Source organism: Argentina silus (genome assembly GCF_951799395.1).
Source record: "Argentina silus genome assembly, chromosome: 18".
Taxonomy (NCBI): domain Eukaryota; kingdom Metazoa; phylum Chordata; class Actinopteri; order Argentiniformes; family Argentinidae; genus Argentina; species Argentina silus.
Genome location: NC_139672.1, coordinates 12,315,338 through 12,318,186, shown reverse-complemented (window position 1 = coordinate 12,318,186; position 2,849 = coordinate 12,315,338). Strand labels below are relative to the sequence as shown.

General features: G+C 40.8%; 1 protein-coding gene across 2 annotated transcripts in view; it reads right to left on the bottom strand.

Moving 5' to 3' along the window:
• Nucleotides 1-1,192: 1,192 nt before the first annotated feature.
• agap3 (ArfGAP with GTPase domain, ankyrin repeat and PH domain 3) overlaps nt 1,193-2,849 on the bottom strand; it is a gene marked incomplete at its 5' end in the record, with an annotated part of 116,463 nt that continues 114,806 nt past the window's right edge. For both annotated transcript variants that reach the window (XM_083690228.1, XM_083690229.1), the window contains one exon: nt 1,193-2,849. This exon is cut by the window's right edge and continues 1,395 nt beyond it.

Here is a 2,849-nt window from a genome sequence, read left to right as displayed (position 1 = left end):
ACATTGCCAGAACAAGGGATTATGGGAAACATGATTCTTTCATTTTTCATTTTACAGTACAAATCACAGTCATAAGAAATCACTAATTAGAGAATTAGTCTCATCATCACAGTTGCATATTACTGTACCTTTCGGGCAAAGAGTATATTGTACATTCTCTCAACCACTTGTCTGTCTGAATGTGTTTGTATAACCATCTCAGTCTGTCAGTCTGCACCGAGGAAGTCAAAGGGAAAGACAAAAAGAGGCAGATGATAAAAGACAAGAGAGAAGACAGAGAGAGGAAATGGGTATATTTGCTGAGACCAGATTAGCTGAGAATAAGCAGTGGATTAGTGTGGGCTTGACTCCTCTCAACACCGGGACCTTTCACTTTTCCCCGCCATGTCCTGCTGCCTGACACTAAGCCTGACTCTTTATCTTAATCCTCTTTGAGAGACTGTTGGGGGGCTCCCACAGGCAGGAAGCTGAGGGGCCAACCCCCACTTAACTCAATGGCTGGCACAGGAAATGTCTGAGGTCTGCCCTCTTCTACGCATTGGTGCCCTTAGCCACACTAGCACCAATGGGCTGTCCGCATCAGCCAACTCCAATTGTCACTGACTTTTAAGAAGGCTGGGCAAATGAACATTCAAGGCCCATATTGAACGAGGCTACTTTTCAAACTTGTCAATTCTGTGTTCAGATAAGAATAAGTGTATTCAGATAAGTGTGGGAGAGGTTATTTGGAATCACTCTCATGATGGGTAGACCTGCTTGAGACATTTGAGTTCAACTGTCGCCCCTTGGGGATGATGGTCTAATGGTAGATGCTTGGAGACCTGTGTTTGAATCCTGTCTGTTACATTACTTTACCTTAATGGATTTTCCTGTGGAGAGGGAGGTGGGGACTGTAGCAATGGTGATTTGGAATCACACGGACGCTTGGGTCTTCCATGCGGGAGACCCGGGTTCGAATCCCATCTGTCACACAAGCACACATTGGCTTATTGAATGTTTACCCTGGAATATCACACAATTATGATAGGGTCATGAAGAAAGTTCTCTCTAGTTTGACATACTTCAGAGCTGCCTTGAGGTGACCGATTGAAAGAGGGTCACATAAGGACATACCTTAAGATTGTCTGCCTTTACAAGAGAACATATGACATATACTCAGTCAAACAACATACAAAAAGACACATTTCACACATTTTGTTATTTCCCAAATCCAGGAACGGCTACATTGTTTTATTGGAGTGTTTATTAATAGGTCAACAGTCAGCCAAGCATCCAAGCACACAACAGGTAACTCTTTAGCTTTTGCTTTGTTTCACGTTCTGAACGTAAAGAAAAAAAGTTACAATCGGAAAATTAAACAAACAAAAAACAATATTTACATACTGCATTATAAATATGTCAAATGTACATCATTATACACAAAGTACCTCAAACGGTCAGATAATGTTGAGACCCAACCAAAGTACCTAAAATATGCTTAAAAACAATGAGGAAAAATTAATAAACAACATATCAAAATAGAGGGTGATCTTACAATTAAAATCATTTTAATTGTTTGTCAGGGGAACATGTCTGGAGATAGAGGTCTGATGACCCTTATTACAGTATCTACAAGTATATGTCCTGTCTTTGGGGGAAACCACTTAGTTTTCTTGGGATAAGATTATAGTCAGGCAACTTTAAGAGGAGTATCCAAGCTGAAAATAGGACGTGGTGGCCATATGGCATCATCGGGTCGGTACCGAGTTCTCTCTCGGAAACAATCCACTCATCAGACATACCTTGAAATATGGTCAAGAACTCATTGAAATATGTTGGTCCAACGGTGATTTGTACACGCACACCAAAGTAGAGGCCAACACTATCAAATGTACCATTATAACTTAAGGCTGTCTACAAGCTCTGTTGACTATCAGTTTGAATGTAATTTTGTTGAATTTGTGGCCAATGCAGGAGTGGTGGTGGTTTCTCCTTTTTCTTACCAGACCTGGGTCAGATACTTATGTCACAATTTGGACCATCGGTTCCATTTGGCCAGGCAAACTAAATCAAGCACAGCCCAAGTATTCGACATATGTGTTTGATCCATGTCAGGTTCTTACACGCTATCCCAAACAGACCATTTCTCGATTTCCTGTGGGTTTCAATAAACTACAAATACTGAGTGAATCGACAAAACAATGTAGATAATGTACCGCGTTAATACCAAGAGTCTCTGCTCTGTAAACATAAACACTGCCACAGTAAACCTATAAGACCAGAAAGCTGGATTTGAATTATTCTATTCTTACATGGCAGAAGAGAAAAAAAATAAGAAAATTCTCTAGACTTTATGCCAATAAAACTTGAATGTTCCTGTTGTCCTGGTCTCTCCTACAGCTTGTCTTGGCTTATAATATCCAAATACTGATATTTACATAAGATTTCAAGATGAACTACCATTTATGGTTTTCTCTTCATCCCTTCTCGACCCTGTCCGTCTTGAAATAGTGCCCCATCTCAACAGTTAGATACTTGCATGTACTTGGTCAGGTACCCCGAGTGAGGGTACAGGGGCTGGATGGTTGGTTAAAGTCACATCAGTTTGAGGAAATAAGAGGAAATGTTTCAAAATGACTCCAAAAGTCAGAGTTAGTCCAAAATGTTCAGGATAAGTTGTAGGAGGAAAAGCTACTATTTCTACAGAGGTCTGTACATGAAAACACCTTTTTGCTCCCAAACCTTCGGGGTCAAACAACTATATGTGTTTGCCGTTTCTCCCCAATGGTGTCCATACTCAGAAATGCCCTGTCGCTCACTCAAACACACACACACACACACACACACACACACACACACACACACACACA